The sequence below is a fragment of the Euprymna scolopes genome, chromosome 46 (genome assembly GCF_053919585.1).
Source record: "Euprymna scolopes isolate OS-2025 chromosome 46, ASM5391958v1, whole genome shotgun sequence".
Lineage (NCBI taxonomy): Eukaryota > Metazoa > Mollusca > Cephalopoda > Sepiida > Sepiolidae > Euprymna > Euprymna scolopes.
Window position 1 is genome coordinate 67817899 of NC_136527.1, and position 27385 is coordinate 67845283.

At 29.9% G+C, this 27385-nt stretch overlaps 1 protein-coding gene and 1 long non-coding RNA gene across 2 annotated transcripts in view; both read left to right on the forward strand.

Annotated features, from left to right (window-relative positions):
- LOC145271304 (uncharacterized) overlaps nucleotides 1-27385 on the forward strand; it is a 285483-nt gene that overhangs the window by 70891 nt on the left and 187207 nt on the right. The gene's annotated exons all lie outside the window — the stretch shown is intronic.
- LOC145271084 (uncharacterized) lies at nucleotides 9893-27319 on the forward strand. The gene is made up of 3 exons (XR_013865684.1): nucleotides 9893-9952; nucleotides 20687-20935; nucleotides 25675-27319. It is a non-coding gene; the product is annotated as an uncharacterized LOC145271084 (long non-coding RNA).

A 27385-nucleotide genomic window follows, 5' to 3' on the forward strand; every position in this document is an offset into this window, starting at 1 on the left:
TAATAAAAAAAAAATTATTAAATGTGTAATATCAACAAAATTGTCCATACGAAAATATTATTAAATGTGTAATATCAATAAAATTGTCCATACGAAAACATTATTATTGTGTTATCAACAAAAAGTCAAATTCTTTGGTGCTATTTTCAACGAGAACGCAATATGCCAAGATCCCCAAAATATGGAGAGAATAAAATGATCCCCACGCACAATGAACGTAGCAGAGTTACAAAATGTACTAGAAATCATAACCTATATGACATGTTCCATTCATAGACCTCACAGTCAATCTCTGGGAATTCCTTAAAAAGGAGTTTGATTATGAATGGAGCAATAGTCACCAGAAATCGTTGCAAAAGATATGATTTGATATGCAAGGCAATGCTACTCTACGCCAACATCAGTTTGTAGGATTCAGATGTGAACGATTTCGCACATATATTTGCGACTGCTCGTTCGAATTGGAAAATATTCACTAACTTTTCGAAATTATCTAAAGAACCTAACCGCTGAACTTCCACAACTTCAACAAATGCTTTGAAAACTCCAACAATACGATATGATCATAAAACATCGTGAAGGTAAGAAGTTTGTACTAGCATATAGATTACCAGACTCCCCAACAAAAAGCAAAAAAAATACTTTAGACATTAATGTAGACTTCATAAAATTTAGTGTTGAGAAATTAACGCAGATCCGACAAGAGAAGAATACCAGAACCTTGCAGAGAACGACGCAAAGACATTTAACTGTAGTGGTCTTATAGAAGCGAGCCGTTCTATAGAGAATGACATTTTACGCAAACGTTACAGGTTATAGATCCCTTAATAAATGCGACCTGAATTATTAGTAAAAATATATTATGGTTACAAAAGACGTGATAAATGCAAGCTTAAGACGAAAACCTGTTTTCTTAATAACATATAACGAGATTGACAGAGAAATAGAACATTGAAGCATATGTTAAGAACAGCAGAAATCTACAACTGCCAAATCACTCATGCCTCATGACATCATAGTACAACCATGGAAATTATTTAAAATATTTTTTATCCGAAAACTAAAGATATTTTCCAGTGATAAAGTTATCAGTGTGACAAAACAAATCTTTACTGAGCAAGGAGCCCCATAAAGGCTTATCAGCCACAAGGAGTTATATTTTAGCTTTCAATGTTTCAAAGAATTTGCTAAAGAATGGGATTTACAGCACATCACCTCTTCTCTCAGATTTCTAAAATCGAACGGCATGAAAAAACGGTGCATACAGATCGTAAAGAGAGCTATGAAGATTCATATTAGGCAACCAAAACATAGGCGGGAGTCTACTATATATCGGATCTATCCCATTTCTCGGAGAACTACTATTCCAGCCTAATCCTGAAAGAAACTGCAGTAATCACGACTGACAACAGATCCAGTATCCCACCACACAGATCAGTATGGGTTCGATGCGCAAATCAGGGAGAGTGGAGGTGCATTATTTTCTATGTAGTGACCGCACAAGTATATACAATATTAGAACTAACCTCCCTCCAGGATTTGAAGCTTGTTATCTTACACTGCTCCATCCAAAGTAAAAAGTGTGCCCCCAGTACTTTATGCAATAGATGCTGCCGTTTTTCTATCAATCAATACCTAAATCAACTCCAGAAGATGGAAGCATATTCAGATCCCTAAACACAAATAAAATCCCTAAACATGAATAAAATTACTATACACAAATAAAATATGCCTGTGTGTTCTGTCACTATTGGACCTCTAATTCCTAAAATATTGTTAAAAAAATTGACTTAACGTACCACTAACTAGAAGTTTCTTGTTTGGGAGAGTGGTTATCAATTACACCTAGTTTTTTCAGTAAAAGTCAGTTTTCACAAGTTTTCATGAATAATGTCCCTAAACAAAACTTTACACAAAAAATAGAACTTCTACCCAGTCATGGTTGATGTAACAAGAACAACTTACTCACAAATTATTCAGTTTAAAATCCGTACCTGAAAAAGGTTGTAGGTTAAATCGGCATAAACTTTGTGAATAGAACTATTAAAAAAATATCCATCAAAATCTAAATAAAATATCATTACTTTTAGTGAATCAATTTTTAAAAATAATTCTCAATGGATTTGTTTTATTAACTTTAAAGTCGATATTGTAAAAATATTAATATGTGCGTTGCGTTTGTGAAATGAGGTTTAATTAAGGAGTTAAATCGTAAGAAATTCGCAACAAAAAGATATTTTACAAATCAACCAATAAATTAAAACTTTATTTGAACTAAACTAAAACTGTTTTCTGATTTACTAATTGTTGGATGTGAAAGTTAAAGAAATGTTAAATCCGATGTCTCCGTTCAGTCTCGAAAGACAAAGGATACCCCTTGCAGCTGCGTGTGTAATTGTGAGGCAAGGGTTGTGCAATCTCAACCACACCTTTCTTGAATCGGCAAGGAAAAGTCCAGAACGACTGGAAACAATGCCGAGATAAGCGGAGAGCACATACAGCACCTGGAAGTTCCATATGGTCACCCATTTAGTACTGACCAGGTTCAACGTTGCTTAACTTTAGTGATCCAACGGGAACCGGTGTGTCAACGTGATTATGCCGTTCTAGTTCGAAGATGGTCAACGACTTTCTAGTCAGATAAAGTTGGAACGACATACACTTTCTTAAATTAAGACATTTTAGGAAAGAAAAAAGGAGTACCACATAATTTTTAAAATTTTTGTACTCCCCCCCCCATCAGCAACACATTTTAGACCTGCCCCAGTGTAGTATGAACACCCTCAATCTCCCATGTTAAGAACGGCTACGGAATAAACACCCCCAACCTACTCATGTTAGGGCGGCTTTCGATGTTGAGGGTGCTTATTACGATAGCCGGTCTTACTATGGGGAGGTAGAAAGTGTTTAAATTCAAGCCTGGAATTATTCATTTACTTCCATGTCAAAGATTTGTTGCTTGAAGAAGTGCAATGGTAATCTGCCCTTTTTTTTTAAACTTTTTTTTTTCTTTTTAAACATTTTTTTTTCTTTTTAAACATTTTTTTTCTTTTCTTTTTAAACTTTTTTTTTTGTAAACTTTTTCCTTTTTTTCCCTTTCAATTTTTATCCTCTGTTCGCTCACGTATCTTTTCGCTCAATTGGTATAATGCGACAGTTTCCGTCGTTCGTCGGGTGTTGTTGAGTGTGACTAGGGGAAAACGGGCTTTAAATTGCAGAAGTACCGATAGGATTTTTAAATTGAATTCAATTTTTGCGAAATCATGTTTTTTTTAAATTGTTATGTGATTGGTTGATTGGTTGTTTTTGTTTTACGGCATATCCACCCTTTTCAGGTTATTTAATGCCAAACCCAGTGATTTTGAAGAAAAGTTTTTCAAGTCAGTTTCTATTTAGCCCATAGTGTGGACCCTAACAGGTACTACCACTCTGGGTCAGAGTGGACCTGGGAGCAATGACAATTAAAGGGTGGCTCCACACTCCCCAAAGCCCGCAACCTGGGGCCTCACCATCGGATATAGTTTAAGGTCATATCCAGGACCAAAAGAGTGGACCTGGGAGCAATGGCAATTACAGGGTATGTATGCTTGGTGTCCGTTTTTATTTGCATGTTTACTGTCCGTTTTTATTAGTATGTTTGTTTGTCCGTTTTTATTTGTATGTTTGTTGTCCGTTTTTATTTGTATGTTTGTTTGTTAGTTTTTATTTGTATGTTTGTTAGTTTTTATTTGTATGTTTGTTTGTTTGTAAGTTTTTATTTGTATGTTTGTTTGTTTGTAAGTTTTTATTTGTATGTTTGTTTGTCAGTTTTTATGTGTATGTTTGTTTGTCCGTTTTTATTTGTATGTTTGTTTGTCAGTTTTTATTTGTATGTTTGTTTGTCAGTTTTTATTTGTATGTTTGTTTGTCAGTTTTTATTTGCATGTTTGTTTGTTAGTTTTTATTTGTATGTTTGTTTGTTAGTTTTTATTTGTATGTTTGTTTGTCAGTTTTTATTTGTATGTTTGTTTGTCAGTTTTTATTTGTATGTTTGTTTGTCCGTTTTTATTTGTATGTTTGTCAGTTTTTATTTGTATGTTTGTTTGTTAGTTTTTATTTGCATGTTTGCTGTCCGTTTTTATTTGTATGTTTGTTTGTCCGTTTTTATTTGTATGTTTTTTGTCCGTTTTTATTTGTATGTTTGTTTGTCAGTTTTATTTGCACGTTTGCTGTCCGTTTTTATGTGTATGTTTGTTTGTCCGTTTTTATTTGTATGTTTGTTGTCCATTTTTATTTGTATGTTTGTTTGTCCGTTTTTATTTGTATGTTTTTTTGTCAGTTTTTATTTGTATGTTTGTTGTCCGTTTTTATTTGTATGTTTGCTGTCCGTTTTTATTTGTATGTTTGCTGTCCGTTTTTATTTGTATGTTTGTTTGTCCGTTTTTATTTTTATATTTGCTGTCCGTTTTTATTTGTATGTTTGCTTGTCCGTTTTTATTTGTATGTTTGTTGTCCGTTTTTATTTGTATGTTTGCTGTCCGTTTTTATTTGTATGTTTGCTGTCCGTTTTTTATTTGTATGTTTGTTTGTCCGTTTTTATTTGTATGTTTGTTTGTCAATTTTTATTTGTATGTTTGTTGTCCGGTTTTATTTGTATGCTTGGTTGTCCGTTTTAATTTCTCTCGTAAATTATTGTGCCGATCTGACTGAAATGTTGCATAAACCTTTGTTATCAGTGACGTAAATGTTTTGGTATCCGTTCGATGCACAATCCCTAATAGGGTGTTTGTATTTAATGCAAAATACGTGCAAAATTAATGTCGATGTTCAAAATAGATAAACATTTGGATCATCATTTTAATTAAAAATTCAGCAAGAATCAGTAAATTAACCAATTTTAATGACATTTTCATTATTTACAAATAATGAACACAGTATATAATGAACCCATTATTTTTATTTTAATCTTAGTGAAAATGTATTATTTTGTGTAAATAAAAGATACCTTTACTAAAGTTAAGGTATTCAGTTAAAAAAAATGAATAAATTTACTTTTACTTTTTTATGAAAATAAATCGTAATATCAATAAATGCAGAGTTAAAAATTTGACAAAATATCATCATTAGAATAACATTACATTTTTCAATTTTAAACACATTAAAATATTAATGGAAATTTCATAAAAACATATTTAAAAAAAGTAATTCAAGTCATATTTCACTTAATTTTACTTGAATTGTTGATTGAGACTTCCAGCATGGTTTCTATTTTATATATTTTGTATAAATGTTAATTAAACATATTTGAAAAAAAAACACATTCTAATATTATATTTACTTTTAACCAAGATTTTTTCAGTAAAATTGTGGTTGAGACTTTGTCGATTTATTCGTCGCTCGTGTGTTTTGCCTGTTGTGAATGACATGATGAAGTTAATCTCATCGATTTTATATAAAAAATAGATGACGCAACTCCATCGGTCAAAATGAAACATTTTATTTCGTTCCTCTCTCTCTTTCTCTCTCTCTCTCTCTCTCTCTCTCTCTCTCTCTCTCTCTCAGTGAATGCTTAATAACAAAACTGTGACTTCCATTTTTATTTCTGTTCATTTCCTGATTTTTATTCAAGCATTTAATTCCGATATAAACAAAATGTTTCAAAGAAAACAATTAGCTTACCCAAAAAAATAATCCGAACCGAATCCACAAACAATTCCCTCCAAGATGTTTCATTACATTCATTTATTTTGTTTAAATAAAAACTTTACTAAAATTATGATTTTCAGTTAAAAGAATGAATTTACTTTTTTATGAAAATAAATAATCGTAACATAGATAATTGCATAGTTAAAAATTTGACAAAATATCATCATTAGAATTAAATTAAATTTTTCAATTTTAAACACATTCAAATATTAACGTAAAAATTTACTTTGTTGTGGTCTTATTTCCAATCTTTTTTTTTTGCAACTGACAAATTAAAGAATTAGAGAATAAAATATTTATTGGAAATTTAATAAAAACATTTTTTTTTAAATTACTAATTCAAATAATATTTCACTTAATTCTGCTTGTATTCTTGATTAAGACTTGCAACATGGTTGCTATTTAACCTATTTTTTACAAATGTTAATTAAACATTTTTTGGAGAAAAAAATCATTTTAATATTATACTTACTTTTTACTAAGATTTTTTCAGTAAAGTTGTGGTTGAGACTTTGTCGATTTATTCGTCGCTCATGTGTTTTTCCTGTTGTGAATGACATGATGAAGTTAATCTCGTCGAGTTTATATTGGAAATAGTAGATGACGCATGCTCCGTCGGTCAAAATTAAACATTTCATTTCGCCCCCACCCCAATCTCTCTCTCTCTCTCTCTCTCTCTCTCGCTCCCATTACATACTTAATAACAAAACTGTTTTGTTTTTTAACCAATGAAAGTGACTTACACTGTTATTTCTGTTCAATTCTTGATTTCTATTAAAACATTTAATTCCGATATAAACAAAATGTTTCAAAGAAAACAATTAGTTTAACCAAAACATAACACAACAATGCCGTATACTTAACATAGTATTTCGTCGATAACTAACAAATAATTACAAACATGTGCTTTTTGTTTTTAATTTGTGGGAAGCCATTATAGATTAAGTGGCCACAAATGTATATTCTTACATTTAAAAAACACTTTTTAAATTAACTTCTTAAGTAAGAGTGGATTAGAAAGAGAAGAAGGATAGTCGCAGAATTGATTCGTATGTGTAGATGAAGACTAAACGTTGAACAGTCCTGTTGGTAGAGAGTTGAGTTAACGTACGTTTGTTTGGGTTGAGGTACTACAGTAGCCATGACGGATTTTACTTGACGAATTCGAACCCGCGGACAAAGGCTTCAGAGGGTTCTATAGCGTCTCAATTGGCGAGTGTGTTGTCACCATCGAACGCCGGAAAGGAAAACAGGTAGTTGTTGTGAGTTTAATTTTTTTCATAAACTATTAAATAACTATCACTTTGTTCCACATTTCCTGTGAAAGTTCAAACCCGCAAAATGATTATCCTATCAATCTCCTGTCGCTCTTTGCTAAAACCTTGAATCACCATTTTTTTTTAGATAAGTTTCGTTTTGAGCATAACTATGAATTAATACAATCCGCTCTACTGTAGATATCATAACCGTCATCGCTAAACTCATACATCATACACTGAACAACGGAGTTGAATATAGGGTGGTACGACTTGATACCTCAAATGCCTTTGAATAGCATGGATGGCTTCTCGTGAAAATTAATTCGTATGTTATTACTAAACGAATATTTAATATCATTACATCGTTTTTAGCCCCGATGATCATAAATACAACAACGTGACAGTAATATGAGTGTATTCCAGGAATTGAATCTAATATCTTTATTATTTCCGATCTTAAAAAGCGACATTTGTGATGCAATTGTGTCAGAGAAGTATATTGTATACTACGATCTATGGTCAATATCACGTAGATATCCAAGTCAAGTGCTGAATCCCTAAATAACGATATAAATGCGTGATAACATTTAATGTCACCAGGACAAATAGATTTTTCGTTTCACAATTATAAAAAAAACCTTTTCAACCACAAGTTGCCATAGCTTATAGCACCGCCCCCAATCATTCAAACTCACAAGCCTATTATTAACAGATAACATAAAATTCATGAAGGATATAACAAAGGTTGCCGCAGGAAAGTAAACTTCTTTATCGTGTTTAAAAACGTATCACACCTGCCAGTTCTCTATATCTTTTCAATTCTATTATCTGTCCATGCATGAAGGACTGTTCTCAAATCTAGACTGATGTACCAGCATCTAGTCTCTCTCTCTCTCTCTCTCTATCTCACTCTCTCTCCTACACGGAGTCCAAATAGGGTATTTTATTTAATAGGTAACTCACTGTCCAACCCTATATTACCACCGTTATGATGCATCAATTATTTATAAGTGATTTAATAGAACGTGCTCTAAAAACTTACTGCCTTGGGTGCGTTCTCGACGTAAATAACCTCGACCTATCCGACACACCATTCATTCAGTGTTGAGGCACCCATATATTGGAAAGCTTTCAACTCTAAATGTTTCTATTCTCGAATCGCCTTTGAAAATTATAATTGAATCCATTTTACCACCTATAAGTTCCTTATTTCAAAATATCTATTACGTCTCAATGGCAATGTTCATTGTTTAATGTGAATTAAAATAATAAAACGTCTCCCTACAAAGTAATACCCTACAATTTTAGTAACATTTCATAAAACATGAATATTGGATATTCCTTTGCAAAATGATTTGTTTGGTGACGCACATCGTTGAGATAACGGTTATTAACTATACTGCCAGATTACCGAGGAATTAAGTGAATAAACTTCTTCTGCTTTCTCGTACTTTTAATTGAGATTAATTTGTTGAACAACCGATGATGCTGGTCGGTCAATAAGTTTTCGAATACACAAATAAGAAACAATATTTAATATGCAAGTAGTATTATGTTTTGATAAAGTTAATCATTATAGTATTATCGATATATCTATAAAAGTGAAAGTATCTGTCTGTCTGTGTTTGTGTGTGTACATTGCCCTACGCAATAACTCTGTCAATTTTCAGTTTACAGGCTCGAAATTTGATATAAAGTGTACTGAGATTCGGTAAAATCTTTGTAATCCGTTTCCGGCCAGAAATTTGGCTGTTAAGGGTTCAATGTTCAACCATTTGATCTTTGAGAACTCTACCAAACTCTTCCGCCAATTTTGGGTCTAAACACTCGAAATTTTAGATAAAGGTCCTTGGGCAGGATCTAACTTAATAACTTAATTGGGGCCCAAAAATAAAATGTTATGGGGTCATAATAGGGGTCAAAGTTTAAAAAAAAATTACCTCTGCGGTCTCTACCAAATTACTCAGATAATGTTGGGTCTAAACATTTGAAATTTTACAGAAAGTGTATTCAGAAATAGGGCAAGCTTTTCAATAGGTTCGGGTCGAAAATTTGAGCTAACAATATATAAATATATGTATGTTTACATGTCTGCGTAAAACTTTCGATAGAGGTGACGGATTTTCACAAGATCAGTATCGTTTTAAAGCTCGACCCTTCAGACGACAGATACCGAAAAATTGGCTAAAAAACATGAATTTCTTCACCCTCAACTGGGCACTTTTCAACAGGGAGCGGTCGCTTTTTTCGCCGATATTTTCGAAAGTCATCCCTTCTTTTCGATTGATTAGCTTAATTTAAACCCACGTCACTTCCGCTTTGCCGGTGGTCGTAACAGCAAAGACGTCACGTTTTTCCCTGTTCTTTTTCTCCTTCGCGGTACGGGTTGGAGCCTGCCTTCCTACTACCACTTCTTTTTTTTTTTTGCTCAACACACACCTCCAAACACCCGAGCAACGTCGGGCACCCATGCTAGTTTTTTGATAAAGTTAATCATTTTATTTGCAACATGTTGATTTGATGAAAGAATTTAATGTTTTAATCAGAAATCGACCAGAAATACAAATTTAAGTTATTTTCACATGTTTAATAAAAATCAAATTTGTTATTACACATTAGAGGGTATTTACTTCTGTACAACCGTATGAGGATGTGACACAAGGTCGGAAGGTAGATGGGGTTAAGGCAGCGCAAAAACAAAAATGATGTCGGCATTCCCCGGTCGGGGTGTCTCAGGCAGTAAGCAATAAACTTTTTTAACTCGACGGTGGACCTCCTAGAACTGCACAGGACAAAAGCCATGCTCCAGTAAACAGGGAACAAGCCGTTTCAATAATGAAACAGAAGTTGATAGAGGGACGAATTAGAAAATCGTGTTTTGAACCAGTTGAGCATGCGCCGACTATTCCAATATAAACTCGACGAAATTCACTTAATCATGCCATTCACAGCAAGCGAAACTACCAAGTCTCCACCACACAAGCAAATCGAAATATGATTTGATAAAAGTAAGTATAATATTATTTAAATTAGTTTAATATTTTGTAAATATGTTTTAACTTTCCAAATTACCACATTTTTTTTTCTAATTTTGAAATTTGACTTTTTTACAAATAAAACAATTCTTTATTAACCTTTCAACGTGTATAAAATAATTTTTTTTGATTTACTTTTAATAAATGTATTTTATCAATTTTTGAATTATGTATTGATTTAATAAGTTTTCTATCGTTTAAAAAAAAACAACTTTTTCTGTACATAAACGACATTCTGCTTTGCATGTTTCAGTTTTTTTTTTGTTTTTTTTTTTTTAATAGAATTATTATTTAGATCTCATTTTGAACACATTCCCGTCTTTCTCGTATTCACTATTTTACTCTAATCGAAATACAATTTGTGTTTGAATAGAAAATGCCGGTAATTAGGATTAATGTTTAATACTAAAATTAAACAGGATTTCAATATTTTAGAATAATCAAATGATGTTCCAAACCTGATAGAGGGTTAAAAGAAAATTCTTAACTTTATATAATGTGTAATTTATAATCAAACCAATTATTTTATTTGAATGTAAAAACAAAGGTCGGATGAAAATCGGATACAAGTAAAACTAATATTTATTCTACAATAATTATAAAATAAAAAAAAAATGTAACCATTTGAAATGGTTTTATAGACACACCATTAAAAATGTAAACGTTTAAAATTATTTCCGTTTGAATTTGTTTCAAACGAATTTAAAAATGACACATAATGAATTGATAAAATGAAATCTGGGTAAATGCAGAGGTGGATATATATATATATATATATATATATATTTACAAGCAAGAGAAATTTGTAGATTATGATATTTTCTTCCATAAAAAGTGTGATTCTACGTTTTATTTTATTTATTTTTGCAATTCCTTTTTAATACAACGAAAGACTTGAAGACAAAGTACAAACAATTATATTAAAGGGGAAGGTCAATTTGGCATAAAATTTAACGTAAAATAATCACACACATCCGAACCATTATTTAATCAAATAGCGGTTTAAGGACATAAATCAGATTGTTTCTATTAATGAAGATAATTTGTTGCTTCTTGAAGTGGAGTAAAAAGTCCCCTTAAATCAATGTCTGACTGACACTTCTGAAGAAATCATACAAAATCCTTGTTCCATATAAAATCGTTACATGTCGTTCAAACTTTATCTGGTCGAATGTGGTTGACCATCTTCCAAATAAGCGGAAAACAAATATCACATTTAAAATTTTCCCAAGTATTTCCCCAGATAATAATTAACTAATTCGTTATAAGTTGTGGCCATTGTTGTACGCTCATGCACGCGTTAAAATATGCTCGTGATTACGCATACAAGTATATTTTAAAATATAAGGAATTACATTAATTAATATCCGGAAAACTGTTTGTGGAAATGATAATTGCGATATTCGTTTTCAGTATACCTGAAAAACCGTATTTTAAAAGGTGATTATTAACGTGGAAAGTAAGTAAAAATTTACGATTTTTTTTCCTTTATGAAACTTTTAACTATTGATTATAATCGTTGTTGTGCAATTCCAAAACATGCTATTGTCATTCAAAATTACCTAAGTCTAGGGAACACACCATAAACTAATATATTGTCTCACCACCCATTTTTTTTTTTTTTTTTTTTTTTTTACAAAAAAAAAAAAAACTAAAATGCTTGTTTCTATGTTCTTGCATATAAAAAGTTTTATATTATTTCAATTGAATTCGAAAATTTACAAATGGCATTGTAGTAAGAAAATGCATGATTTATTTTGCCTTCAATTTGTTAGTAACATAAAATTCATTTAATCTTTTTATTACTATGTTATATGCACTACGTAATAATTTTATTTATTTTTAAATCAATTGAAATAAGTGTCTTAGCTTAGTTCAAATCTATTTTATTTAATCTTTTTGGTTGTTTTATTTTTAATATATCGTTTACTAAAATCAATTTTAATCATATTAAAAACGAACAAAATTTCAATGAAAAAAATTACTACGAGAATTAAAAAAAACTGAATTCACTTTAACAAACCATAATTATTCACATCATTTGAATTATTTTCTCATTTTGGTTTTTATATTCACGATGTTTAGGCAGATTTAACCTCCGACCTTTTTCAAGTAAATCTTGGGGGGGGGGCTAATAGGAGAACCCTAAAACATACACAGATTTCTGGTAGACCATTTTATCTAATTACGAAGGTAGATTTTCCTTATTCCATCAGCCATAACCGGGTTGAAGTGCTACTTTTGTGTTATTTTTAGTTAATATCGCTTATACGAGAAGTGTTCTAAATGTAATGCCTCCTATTTTTCAATCCGCCCAAATGGATCGGAAGGGGATTGCAAATTACCTTATGACTGAACTCGTGCATTAATGACATGAAAGTTTGATCTCTGGTGCAGATATTGACGGTGTGAAACTCTAAAAAAAGCACAGCCTGGGATATATGCGCGCCGTAAGCAGAAACTGCGTTATTGAATTCCTGGCAAAATGCATTTCCACTGGTGGTGACTATGTAGAAAAAAGTTTAAAACACAAAAGGTCGTTTGTTTTAATGCAACCACCCTTGTTTTCGTAGCTCTTTAAATTTTTTAGTTAAAAAAAAATAGGAGGCTTTTTCGTTGGAACGAAGCTCGTGATAAGGATTGAAACTTTAAAATATTGATACGTAGCGTAAGGGTACACGATAAAAATCACACATGACAAAGACATACAGGCGGGGAGATACATCAAAGACAAGGCCATCAAGCCAGACATTGTAATATGGAACAAGCCTGAAAGAACTGCGCTCATTATCGATGTTACAGTCCCAAATGATTTTGGCCTAAACAGAGCTGAACGGGGAAAAAGAATCTTCATAAATACTTAGAAGCAATCTCTGGAAGACCAAGCTGTAACGAAATACAAATAGCAGCCATAAAGGGAACATCATCTATTCTTAAAAGAGCCCTCGGATATAAATTTAAATCATAACAGAATCAAGTGTTAGCTCCAGGAGGGAGCCCCTTGATCTCTTAATACTTACTGAAGTAAAAAAAATTACACATGTAAAATGGGAGACGTGAATGAATAGAAAAAGTTGTAACAAAGAAAGTTCAGGAGGGCATGATACTAGGCAAACTTCAATCTGTTTTAAATACTAAACCAAGATGGAAGATGATTTCCCTTACCACCATCGCAAAGCAGAATTAGAGAGAGTAAATATTTACTTTTTTTTTTTTTCAGAAAAAAAGTCTCATAACGATTTAGCAAATTGCTCCATTTTTTTTTTTCGTTTGAGTAAAAAAGAATAACAAAAATATTGAAATTATTAAAACAAAGAAAAACTTTAAAACCGTTTCTGAACGTCGGTATATATCGTCCTTTATACAATCACCCGACTGTTAGTTTTTTACCACTTACTCTGTTCTCATTAAAGAAATCGTTTTTTTTTCGCAAGATTCGGAGAAGGGGCTAAGCTCCATCTCCGTTAATTTGACATATTGACAACGAATTTAGGAAAACTCGTCTCGGGAAAACTCGTCTCGGGAAAACTCGTCTCCGGAAAACTCGACCGCGGAAAACTCGTCCCCTTTCGCTAGGTAGGAAAACTGGTCCCGTATTGAATAAATATCGATTGAAAACACATTTTATGATCGTTCTTGAAGGAGATATTGGTTTTTAAAATAGACTATAGCCCCCCCCCCCTAATATTTAAAAAAAATATTTTTACTTGTTTAATGTTTTTTTTTTTTTTTTTTTTTTTAAATAAAATCGATTTTCTAAGTGTCCGTTTTCTACCTAACTGGCTAAGTTCTTAGTGGTTTCACTTATTTTAAAGCGTTTATTATGTTCATAAACGAGACCGCATATTTTTTTTAATATTAATATAAAAAAGAATTTATTTATTTACTGTTGTTTAATTTATTTGGAATCGTTTATTCGGTAAAGAAAAAAAAAACACCGAAAACAAATAAAAGTTTTACGTGAGAACGAGAAATAATGTCCGGTATATCACATCTTAGGGGTCTTGATAATTGCTAAGAAAATAGAAAATTAAAGAAATTACTAAGGGAGATTTGGTTTTAAAAAGAAAATAGTAAATTTTAATATTTTTTAAAATATAATTTTGAGAGAGGGGGGGGGGTAAAAACTATATCTCCCTCCGAAAAACAACCAACAAAAAATGAAATTAAAAAGATTCTTGATAAACGATAGCGGAGTTTTCAATAAAATTGATTAATAAATTTATTTAGTGATTACATTTTCTCTTAATGATTGATTTTAGAATTTTGAAGTAAAAATTAAAAATGAGTTAACAGAGATTGTTAGCACATGGCATCTCTCGCGCCAAAAAAATATTTCGCTTTTAATTTATTAGTTAATTTTTGCAAAATTTGACAGGACGACAATAAATGTTGATAATTGATAAAACTATAATTTTAAATAAAGCATGAGTGCATTTGGTATGAGACTACACAAAAAATAACAACAAAAAAACTATCATAATTAAAAAAACAAAAAAGTAACGAAAAATCGAATCGCTTCCTGTTTTTTAATTTTTTGGTTTTGTTTTTAATTATTGTTTTTATGACTCCAAAAAACATCGTTAAAATAAGAACAAAAAAATTGTAATTAACTTGTATGAACATAATAAACGCTTTAAAATAAGTGAAACCACTTAGAACTTAGCCAGTTAGGTAGAAAACGGACACTTAGAAAATCAATTTTATTTTAAAAAAAACAAAAAAAAACATTAAACAAGTAAAAATATTTTTTTTAAATATTATGGGGGGCTATAGGCTATTTTAAAAACCAATATCTCCTTCAAGAACGATCATAAAATGTGTTTTCAATCGATATTTATTCAATACGGGACCAGTTTTCCTACCTAGCGAAAGGGGACGGGTTTTCCAGAGACGGGTTTTCCCGGGACGAGTTTTCCGGGCACCATTGACAACATTAAACCAAAAATAATGTTTCTTTGCTCTATTTTTTAATATCATGCAGCTATTTACTACTGTTTATTTTGTTGACATGTACCTTTCTCGGTGGAAAATAATTATAAATAAAAATTGTCGTGAAAAGCACAATTCCCGTGTATTCAATTAAATTTACTTTATTATATTAAGTTTATAATTAATAACTAACATTAGGATTGGATTAATTTTCATTAATGTTTAAATATGTCGGGTTTTATTTTGTAAAAAAGGTTACTTTTTGGTTGGTTTAATTTTTTTTTACTATTCATAATATTGAAAATATTTGTTTCGTTGTAAAAATACATTTACAACAATAATAAATTTTACGAAAGATTTGTAAATTCTATTGGTTTTGTATTAATCTGTTTTACACCTTATTTAAAACATACGGATGATGAAGTTTAGTTTGTCAGAATTTATTTCCTTTACTTAAAATAGTAAATACGTGTACTTATTTTTAAATATGGATGCGATGTTATGTTCTGACTTGGGTCCAGAGACTATTTTATTTGGGGTACAACAAACTAAGGGATTGCAGTAATGTAAACGTGCGATTGTCTTTCTACCGAACCCCAAGAAACTTACACAAAATTAATCTCTTAAAAGTAAATTCTTGTTAAATGAACACACATTATTTGATTTGACATTCGACCGAAAAATTCTTGTTAAATGCACACCCATCATTATTTGCTTTGACATTCGACCGAAAAAAAATGCTAATTTAATCTTCTGTTCACATCCGAAACATACCTTCTTATTATTATTAAAATAATTATACAAGGGTTTCAGAGTTTTCACATGTAATAACCTTAAAAAGAAAATCCAGAAATGAAGAACGTAGTTGAGGTTCATCTGCTTTTTAATGAATATATTGTTTCTTTAATTTTACAATTTTAATATATTCTTCATGTATTGCATCCCTTTTTTCTTCTGCAAATTGAAATTCTAATTTGCAAAGTAGATGATAATAACTACTAATAAGATAAAATGTAACATTTTTATAAATGTATCGATTAAAACATTTCTTTATTCTTATTATGGAATTCTTGTGTATGATTATCAGTTATTTAAAATCTTCTTGAATTCTGCCACGATTCCAATTGGGAATGTGAAAATATAACTTTATCTGGTTTGTTCTAATTCCATAAGTCTCTGATTTTCTTACGAATGTCACCCGTAAATTGCAGTGACACAACGAAAAATCTTAAAAGATTTTTAGACTGAATTAAATTAACTATTTATTTTAATACGTTTTTCGTGTGTAATCGTTATTTTGTTTAAATATGGTCCAATTTCTTTGTAAATAACATTTCTAATAAAGTATATATTTATAAAAAATAAATTAAATCATTCAATGTTGATAGTAATTATTACTATAGTTGAAATAATATTGTAATTAAGGCTAACATAATATTTCGTTTTAATTTGAGTTTATGACGTTTACGTTTCCTTAAGATTTTCAAGAAAATTATATTGCAAAAGTTTAAATCTATTTATGTTGCCGCCTTTGCATTTTATTGGTCGGATTTACCGTTATTAAAACATTAGCTGCTCATTTTTCTATAAATAACTGTGGCAAAGAATTCCAGGAAACTATAGTGCGCAAGTTTATTTTATTTTTATAATCGGATGAAGTTTATTTTAAAAACATTCTTAATAAAATTAATTTTAAAAAAATCAAACAATAATGAACTGCTAATAATAAACACCATTATTTAAGACATATTTTAATCAAATTTATATGATATTTATTATGTTATGCATTTGTAAACGAATTTGGAGTTGCTTTACGGAAATAAAAATCAGTGTTTATTGCATTGGTTGGTGTGTCTGAATTTTTTGGGAATTTTTGACACCCCTAACACAAAACTGCGAATAAAATATAAAAACCATCGTAATTTCTCTTTAAAAAGTGGGTTGTTTATTTTCTTTATGGAATATACTTCCAAAATAAACTCTTAAAGTCGTTTAAAAAATAATAGAAATATTATTTTTATTAACAAAAAATCCCAGAGTTTACAAAGTGCCTGCGCGCCTTCATGCAGCCATTTTGTTTACGTAATGAAATCAATTGAATTTTACGAGTTATTTTTTTTCAATTTTTTCACTTTAAAAATCTATCCAAATTTTTCTATTGGTTCAATCTTTACGATATTTTCAGGTTCAATGTGAAATTTTATGCTCTTTTCGAATAAATCGACTACTATAATAAGCAAGACAAGCGTTTTTTTTTTTTAAATTCATCCCCCCATTTTGAAATGTCTATTAAAATGAAAATGATTCATTTCTCACTTGAAATTTATATATCACAAATTGAAGATAAAAGATCAATAAATAAAATAAACTAATTTAAAACAAAAAAGGTATTTGCAAATTTACCTGTAAAGTCCAAACCCCGTTGAATTATTTTTAAGTGAAACCATATAATCTTATATTGCACAGAAAGTTTCGTTTAATTACGACAGTTATTTCTATTTCATTCAATGTTTTTTGTTTTGTTTTTTTAGATATTAAAAAAAACTCACTTCATAAAGAAGTAATGAAATATATTAAATCAAAAACTCATGTATTGAGAAAAGAAAAAAATTAAAAAATCCTCGACCGGTTTTTAAGGCAAAAACTTATAAGTAAAATGTGACTAGTTTTCACCTATCGTGGTACATATTTCTTCACGCACAAGGCTAGACGGCTAAAGCGAATGTGTCGTTTTTACGTCCTTCTATCAATCCGTAATTCAAAACCAGAAGAAACACCGCTTCGGTGCTTCGCTAGCACCATAACAATGCTTACGTAATGGCGGTCTTTTCAAATAGTCGTTTAAGAAATTATTTTATTTAAGAAATACATGAAATATAAATATGGATAAATTCTTATCAATGAAGAATGGAAGTACCCATTGAATAGTATCTTTTGTAGGTAAGTATTTTTTGGAGAATTTATATATATGCATATATTTTATCGAAGCAAGTTAATATTCATTGATTTGCGTTATAAATCTTTTTTTAAAGAAAACCGATTAAAAAAAATATTGCATAATTTGCTATTAAATCTGTTATTTATTATAAATTTGGTCTTCACTCCTTTAATTGAAAAAGAAATAGGGTTTTACTTACATTTTAAAGTAGTTATAAGCTTTGAAAGATAGGAGGTCGAATTATTCAATTTTTATCACGCATTTTTAATGTCGTCTTCTGACACTGCTATTGCATTGGTTTTTGTGTATTTGTTATCTCGCTTCATATTTTCATTTTTTTAACGAATTGTGCAATAAGTAAATACTATTTTTGTAAAAAAAAAATCATCTGCAAACATCGTACACACTGTTATATTACAAAAATGAACGTAAGAAAGACAAACGAAGAAGTATATTTCAAGCTTTTATTTAGGCTCAATACGATCGTAGTAGATGCTGTTGATCTTGTCAGGATGTGCATGGCGGAAGCAATGACGGGGATGTCGATCAGCTAGTTGGAATAAGGATGGCGGTCGGTGGCAAAGGATGAGGTGGTCTTGATAGCTGATGTAGATGTCGTCTGGGGTGAGGCGATGGCTGGAGGTGCAGTAGCTATGACTGCTGCTGATGTTGTCGGATTGGGCTATCGTTGGGGTGAATCTCGCTGCTCGGCGATCTAGCCTGTTCTTCGTGGTTGTCGATACTTGGCCCGTGGACCTAATTGAAGAATGCTGGCTCAGGGCGTTGATGCGTCATTTTCCTTTTAGAGTCGTGTTTGTTTTACAGCTTAACCTACACCAGGGGGTCATATGTTTAGGGATTATATTCACTTGTGCGTATCACAATTAAGTGAATATATTTATGTATTCGTCAGTATTAATTATCCGATTTTTATAAATCGGTTGCCAGTCGAAATGTTGGCTAAGGTCAAACGCTTCTTCTATAGACAAGGATCAACGGGATTATTAACATTTTATACATTTTTTATGTTCGTAAATGAACAACAGAATAGGGCACACTTGTTCATTTAATTTGATCTGTTTTTTATGACTGTTATTTTTATACAAAATATTTCCACTTAAAATAGAAAACACGGTGGTTATATATATATATATATATATATATATATATATATATATATATAGCGATCTTTAGTGTACGATGTTGTCAACTTGTTTTTTCAAGTTAAATGTGGTGTAATTTTTAATAATTCATTACTTATGTTTGATAAACGTTTTTGTTAATTTTATTATTACATGCCTTTCAAAGTATGACGTAATAAATGAAATATTTTATAATATCCAGTTTTGTGTGCTTTTGCACGAAATAATTTAATGTAATAAAATTTAAAACAATATTTATATTTGATTTTTTATTATTTCATAAGTTAAATTATTTTGCATGAAATAATTTAATGTCATTAAATTTAAAACAATATTTTAAATTTGTTTTTTATCATTTTCAGTTATTCTTAAATTATTTTTTGTCTTTACCTAATAATGAAATAATTAAATGTAATTAAATTTATAACAATATTTTAAATTTGTTTTTTATCATTTTCAGTTATTCTTAAATTATTTCTGTCTTTACCTAATAATGAAATAATTTAATGTAATTAAATTTAAAACAATATTTTATATTTGTTTTTTATCATTTTCAGTTATTCTTTAATTATTTCTGTCTTTACCTAATAATGAAATAATTTAATGTAATTAAATTTAAAACAATATTTCAAATTTGTTTTTTTTATTATTTTATAAGTTATTCTTAAATTATTTTGCATGAAATAATTTAATGCAATTAAATTTAAAACAATATTTTATATTTAACTTTTTATTATTTTATAAGTTATTAAATTATTTTGCATGAAATAATTTAATGTAATTAGATTTAAGACGCTATTTTATATTTGACTTTTTATTATTTTCAGTTTTTCTTAAATTATTTTTGTCTTCTTTACCTAATATAAGTTTTAAAAAAATATTTTCATGCCATGATTTTATTTTTCTCGTACTAAACTTATAATTACTCTTAAATTTAATCACATTTTATTAATAAAAAAATAAACTGAAATTATACAGAAAGTAACACTCCGAGCAGAATGTAAGAACAAACACTATTAGAGGCATAAAAATGAATTTATGTTGTCTTTGTCAAATATTATTAGATGAGAAACATTTACTGTTAAGATCAATTTAGTATTACGCATGTAACCTTTTTTATAAAGTCTTCAGTGTCTTAATCCACTTACACCTGATTATTTTTAAAATTAATTTCCAAGGATTTTGTAGAATTTTTGTTAAAAAACAATTCATCTCAAATTGAACAGTGGCTTATTTTTATTTCTTTACATTATTGAAATCACAATATAAAAAGCCTATGAGTATTAGTCCACTTACACCTGATTATTTTTTAAAATTAATTCCCAAAGATAGTGTAGTATTTTTGTTAAAAAACAATTCATCTCAAAATAAATTGAAAGCATATTTTCATTTCTTTACATTAATGAAATCACAATACAAAAAACGTTCAAGTAAATAACGTTTTCAATGATCTGTCTTTATTTTGATTTTCAAAATTGAACAATTATATTAAAATATATTCAAGTAAAATTAATTTTATTTTAAACATAATTTCTGAAAACCTATCAAATTTATTGGAAACTTTTATATTGTAAAAAATTCATAAAATCATTGCAATCCTTTTTTTAATGACTACATTTTATAAATGTTTAACAATAATGAGAAAAATGTATATTTCTAATATTTTTCATCAACAAAACTTCTATTTATTCACAGGTGCATGGATGAACAACAAAGGATTGTTTTGAAAATATAATCGAAATAAAACTGTCTCTTAGTTTTTAAGGAGAAAAATATTATTCTAAACAAATTCATTTACAAAAAAATAATAAAATAAACCGTTCGATTCAGAGGTGTATACCTCTCGATTTGAATATTTGTCAATCACTTAATCATGCCATTCACAGCAAGCAAAACCGGTGAAGTCTCCACCACGCAAGCTAATCGAAATAAGATTGGATAGAAGTAAGTATAATATTATATGAATTAGTTTCATATTTTGTAAATATGTTTTTTAAACTTTTCCAAATTATTACATTTTATTTTCTAATTGTGAAATTTGACGGAAAAAAAACGAAAATAAAAAAAAAACAGCAACAAACTAAACTCTTGGATTAACCTTTTAACGTGTATAAAATTGAATTTTTAATTAAATTCTAATAATCGTATTTTGTTAATTGTTGAATCATGTATTGATTGATTTTTTCTGCCCTTTTAAAAAAATAAAATTTTCTCTATGAAAAGTACAGACTATTTAAAGACTCTTCCGGTTTGCACGTTTCAGTTTGTTTCTTTAGTTTTTTAGAATAATTAAATGATGTTCAAAATTCAATTGAGGGTAAAATAAACGCATGTAAAGAAAACTTGAATATTTTATAATGTGTAATTCATCAAACCACTTATTTTATTTGCATGCCAACAAAAAGTAGGATGAAAATCAGATGTAATATTTTAATTCTCATATATAACCGAATAACAATAATTTGTCACTCTGCAATGATTTTATAGCAAAACTATTAAATATAAACTTTCAAAATAATTTCCTTTTGAATTTAACGTTGAATTTGTTTCGAACGAATTAAAAAAAAGACACGTAATTAATAAATTGATAAAATGAAATCTTGGCAAATCTAAAAATAACTTTAACGAAATTTTAACGTAAAATAATCACGCATTTCCGAATCATTATTAAATCAAATAGCGGTGTAAGGCCATAAATCAGAATTTTATTTTATGAATGAAGATAATGTGTGTGCTTTTGGGGAGGGGTAAAGTCAGGGGAAAATTAATGTCTGACTGGTGGTATTTCTGAAGAAATCAAACAAGATTATTGTTCCATAGAAAACTGTTACATGTTGTTAAAACATCCGGTCGGAATGTGGTTGACCATCTTCCAAATTTGTTATCTATTATGATTATCTCTAACTTATTCACCCAAAAATTAATAAGTCGGTTCATATAAAATAACACAAGTATTTTGTCTAGTTGTGTGATTTGTTCAGTAAATGAACCGTTGACAAATCTATAAATATAAAAGCGAAAATGTATGTATGTGTGTTCGCTTTTTCTGTGTGTCTACAAAAGGCTTCTTTCAGAGAAGCGGTTGGTCGGTTCACAACTTAAAACTTTTTATATCACATATACATCGTAATATCTCACAGTTAACAACGAAGCTCGCCTGTCTATTTAATTTGCTCGATTTCGGGAAGATAAATATTCAAGATTTGTCGCTCGCCGCGTGTGGGTTAGTCTTTTTCCTATAACATCTTGGGGGTGGAAAAAAAGCGTTCAGCAGTAAATGGATACCATCCTGCAGTCAAACTTGACCTCATTAACTCATTAAAACGGGCACCTGCTAAATCCAACTCATTAAATAAATTCAAACGTGTTTCCGTTAGCATCTCGCGGTGGGGCAATGGTTAACATCGCACTTTTTTTTTTTCACACTTTTATTTACAACTTTGCCTCAAGGGTTCGGGTTCGATCCTCATACTTACTTTTTTTTAACCCCCTCCCCCTCTAAATACCCGGGCAGTGCCGGGTACCCCTCGCTAGTGTAATAATAAATCGCCATCTTTGATTTTTCCATTTTTATTTGAATACCCGTGTATGTATAGATATATAATGTTTCGGTAAATTTTTACTTTCCACCTTAATAATCGACTTTAACATGGCAACTTTTACAGATTTACGGGTATGCTGAAAACAAATATTGCATTAAAATGTTCTGCAGATTAACAATGTAATTCCTTATGTTATAAGTGGAGGCCATTGTTGTACGCACAAGCATGCGCCAAAAATGTACTCGTACTACAATGGCCACCACTTATAACATAAGGTATTACATAATTTATTGATTAATATCCGGAAAATTATTTGTTAGCGAAATATTTGAATGTGATATTCTTTTTCAGCATACCCGAAAACTTATAACAATCGTCATTTAAAAGGTGATTATTAAGGTGGAAAGTAACTAAAAAGAAATTCAATTTTTGTTTTACTTTGCTATGGCATAACTTTTAACTGTTAATTATAATTGTTGTTCCTTTTTTAATTTGTCTCCCCACGATGGCAGATTAGACATTAGGGTCGTTTTCTCATGTGGAGAAAATGAACAGAAATGAAAAATTGTCTCAGTCGTGAAGGATTTATCCTCCACTGAGAACAAAAGAATTGAAGTGTAGCATCAGAACAGATACTATACTTTAGTCTTGGTTCGCTGGGGTTGTGAAAGTTCCAAACACGTTGTCATTCAAACTGGTCCTACCAACGAAAGGAATCACACCACAAACTAATACTATTTTATTTAAAACTTTACATTATTTCAATTGAATTTGAAAAATGCAAATGGCGTCGTACTAAGAAAATGTATGATTTATTTTGCCTTTAATTTGTTAGTACCATAAAATTCATTTAATATTTTTATAACTCTGTGATATGTAATGATTTAATTTTTTTTAAAATCAATTTAAATACGTGTCTTAGCTTAGTTCAACTCTAATTTATTTAATCTTTTTGGTTGTTTTTTTTTTTAATAAAATATGGGTTCATCACGGGCTTTTGTATTACTAAACACCTAGGCTACCTTAGTTGGAAATTGTTTCACAAACTCAACACACATTAATATTATTACAATCCAAATTTTAACCTCATTAAAAATGAACAATATTTCAATAGAAAAAAATTACGACGAGAATTCAAAAAAATAAAATAATGAATTCACTTTAACAAACAATAATTATTCATATCATTTGAATTATTTTATCATCTTAGTTATTATATTCACGATGTTTAGACCGATTTAACCTCCGACCTTCTTCAAGTAAATCTTTCTGGATGTGGGGAAAACTAATAGGTGAATCGAAAAAAATACGCGGATTTCGGGCAGACAATTTTATCTAATTACGAAGGTAGATTGTCCTTATTCCATCAGCCATAACCGGGTTGAAGTGCTACTTTTGTGTTATTGTTAGTCAATATCGCTTATACGAGAAGTGTTCTAAATGTAATGCCTCCAATTTTTTTTATTTCGCCAAAATGGATCGGAGGAAGATTGCAAATGACCTTATTAATGCACAGTTCAGTCATCATTACATGAAAGTTTTATCTCTGTTGCAGATATTGACGGTGTGAAACTCTAAAAAACCAGATCCTGGGATATACGTGCACCGTAAGCAGAAATGCGTTATTGAATTCCTGGCAAACTGCATTTCGAATGGTAGCGACTATGTAGAAAAGTTTGGAACACAAAATGTTGTTTGTTTTAATGCAACCAAGCTTGTCTTCGTAGCGTTTTACAATTTTTATGTAAAAAGCAGGATGATTTTTTTTCTGTTGGAACGGCGTTCGTAATAAGTATTGAAAGTCCAAAATATTGATACGTGGCGTAATGGTACACGATAATAATTACACCTGTAAAATGGGACACTTGAATGAATAGGAAAAGTTGGCAGAAAGTTCAGGAGGGGATGGTATTAGGCAAACTTCGATCTGTTTTAAATCTATATTTCTATAAAAGTGAAATTGTGTGTGTACATTTCCCTGCCAAACTACTTTGTCAATTTTCAGTCTACCGACTCAAAATTTAACATAAGGAGTATTGAGATTTGGGAAAATCTTTTTAATCAGGTTTCGGCCAGAAATTTGGCTGTCAAGGGGTCAATGTTCAGCAATTTGACCTTTGAAAATTCTAGCAAAACTCCTCCGTAAATTTTGGATTTAAAATTTTTTAGATATAGGTTACTTGGACATTGATTAAACTTTTTAATTTGATTTGAGCCCAAAACAAATGGTAAGGTATCATGATTTGGGTCAAAGTTTAAAAATTTTACCTCTGTGGTCTCTACCAAATTACTCGCTCAACTTTTTGTCTAAACATTTGAAAATTTACATAAAGTGTATTCAGACATAGCGCAAACTTTTTAATCGATTTTTTTTGTCGAAATGTGGCTGCCAAGGGGCCGAAGTTCAAAAGATTTTACCTTTGCGGTCTCTAGCAAACTATTCCGCCAATTTTGAGTTCAAACATTTGAAATTGTACATAAGGTGTATTCAGATATGCAGCACGCTTTTTAATCAGTTTTTGGGCGAGCATTTGGCTGTCGAAAGATAGATTTTCGTAAAACGTGCAAAATTCACATATATATATATATATATATATATATATATATGTATGTATATAAACACTTGTAGCTTTTCATAAAACATGTGCAAAATCCATTTGCGAACGACGGAGTTTCTTAATCCGCTTACAGCTGATTATTTTTTCATTACTTAATTTCTTAATCATTTTTATTAAAAACAATTAATATCAAATCAAATTGAAAAATATTCCTTTTCATGTTTTTATGAAATCACAATCTAAAAAGAGTCAAAGTAAATAACGTTTTCGATGAGTTATATTTATTCTGCTTTTGAAAAGTGAGAAATTGTACTAAAATATATTCAAATAAAATTAATTTGATTTTCGATGAGTTATATTTATTCTGCTTTTGAAAAGTGAGAAATTGTACTAAAATATATTCAAATAAAATTAATTTGATTTCAAACATAATTTCCAAAAACCTACAAAATTTACTTTTTTTACAAATTCGTAAAATTATTGAAATTATTTTTTTAAATGACTACATTTAATAAATGTTGAAAGATAATGAGAAAATGTATATTTATAATATTTTTCATCAACAAAACTTATTTATTCACAGGTCCATGGATGAACAACAAAGGATTGTTTTAAAAATACATACGGAATAAAACGGTCTCTTAGTTTTAAGGAGAAAAATATTTTTCTGAACAAGTTCATTTACAAAACAAAATAAAATAAACCCTCGAAAGAATCTTAAGCTTCAAAGGTGTACACTTCTTGATTTGAATATTTGTCACACGTCAACAAATACAAAAAAAGAGCCCAATTTGTCAAGTGTATAATTTCAATTATTCGGAAAAATATATTTAAAATATGCACAAGCCGACAAACACTGGCGTAAAACATTTTTCCTGTAAAATGTGTAATTTATCATTTTCAAAGCAATCCCATTTGATAATCCATAAGATGACACACACAGTTGAGAGTAGGCATTCAAGTTCGCTCCTTGACAAACCTTTTGTTTGTGAATTTTGTCATTCTGCGTTTGCAAAAAAAATATATTTTAACGATACACAGACGGATACACACGGGTGAAAAACCTTATCATTGTGACAGATGCCCCTCTGTATTTTCACGTAGATCCACTTTACAACAGCACATACGGACACACACCGACGCAAAACCTTTTGTTTGTGAAGTGTGCCAGGCTGTGTTTGCAAGAAAACATCATTTAACGAGTCACATGCAAACACGCAAGCATGATAAACCTTTTGTTTGTGAAGTGTGCCCCTCAACTTTTTCAGCAAAAAAAACTTTAAGAAGGCACATGAAGAGACACTCTGATGACACACTTTTAGAAATAATTTAAATATTCTCCTGCAGTCAGATATTGGACATGGTATTATGGCATAATACGAGTAAAGTAGCAACCCTAGTTTTAGTCAAAATACCAATATACCCAACTTGTCTGTCCGACCTGGGTAAAATGTGCAGGAGATATACGAAATATTTTACACGAGAGGAAGGTTTGAATAAGCTGAAATATTTCAGTTGGAGTTTCTAAACAGCTTGTTATGTCTGCCAACCGAAGAGATGCCTAATCTCCAGCAATAGAAATATAAAGTTAATTTAAACAAGATATTAACTTTAGTGAACACACATTTATAGGTTACTTTTTACATCGTTTTCATGGACCCCATTGCTGTCGGATAGACAAGTTTGGTATATTGGTATTTTGACTAAAACTATGGTTGTTAATTTGGCTCTTAGTTATATTTATAAATGTCCAAGTATTCTGCTATATAATCTTAAATATTTCCACGGGCATGCGAGCATTTTTAATAAATCTGTTTTACATTTATATAAGCACGCCATAAAAATTTAGGTTTGTTTTATCGGAATTATTGCACAATGCCCGATAAATTATTCTGCACAACGACTTCCATGTTGTCTTGCATAATAAATATTCATATTTAAAATATTTGATATCGTTAATAATAAAATACAAAATTTACCAATTTTAATTTAAAGTTTCTGAAAAATAAAAATGTACGAATCTATCATTTTTTTATGATCACAAATGAATCACACATTTCAATTTTTAATCATTTGTTTATAATTTTCTGTGATTTCCAATCTACAATGGTTAATATCTTTTAAGGAAAATGTTTTCATGAATCATTTACGATATTTCTGTTGTGTTTCATTGAGTTTGACAAAAAAATATTCAGCTTCATTTAGTGGCTTAGATTACTCTGAAAAACTCCGACGTTTTTTTAGTTAGCCTTGATGTAAAATAATTGGTGTCACCATTTCTGTTAAGTAATTAT